The sequence below is a fragment of the Penaeus monodon genome, chromosome 32 (genome assembly GCF_015228065.2).
Source record: "Penaeus monodon isolate SGIC_2016 chromosome 32, NSTDA_Pmon_1, whole genome shotgun sequence".
Lineage (NCBI taxonomy): Eukaryota > Metazoa > Arthropoda > Malacostraca > Decapoda > Penaeidae > Penaeus > Penaeus monodon.
The window spans coordinates 15,275,247-15,275,744 of NC_051417.1; positions in this window are offsets into that span (position 1 = coordinate 15,275,247).

A 498-nucleotide genomic window follows, 5' to 3' on the forward strand; every position below is an offset into this window, starting at 1 on the left:
TGGGTTTGCAATAAATTTCAGTTCAAGAAACATTTAAAAAAAAATAAAAAGATAAACTTATAGTCCCAATAACCATTCCCCTAGATTGTTTCTAAATATCTGTATGAAATTATCTTCTTTAGGTTATATTTTTCTCTTCTGAAAGTTAACTAGTCTTACTAAAAAGAAAATACGTCAGACTTTAGCAATCTATTTAAAATCAAAGATAACATTTCTAAACCTCTACGTCTCACTCATCTATTGATATTCGTGTGGTAGGAATAAATAGGGTTATTATTCAGAAATCATAATTTCAAAATGACTAGACCAACCAAATCTTCTATTAGAATCGATCTCAAATGGAAAATTGTCTATTATATTCTGATTACTTTGGAATTATTGATGTATGATCTTTTAGAAATATCTTTTAGAAAGTCTATGGACATGGAAAGAAAAGCCCAGTCTTGGCTAAGTGAGCCACGTGCTTCCTTGCTCTGCTCCCTTTTCAGCAAATTTCAG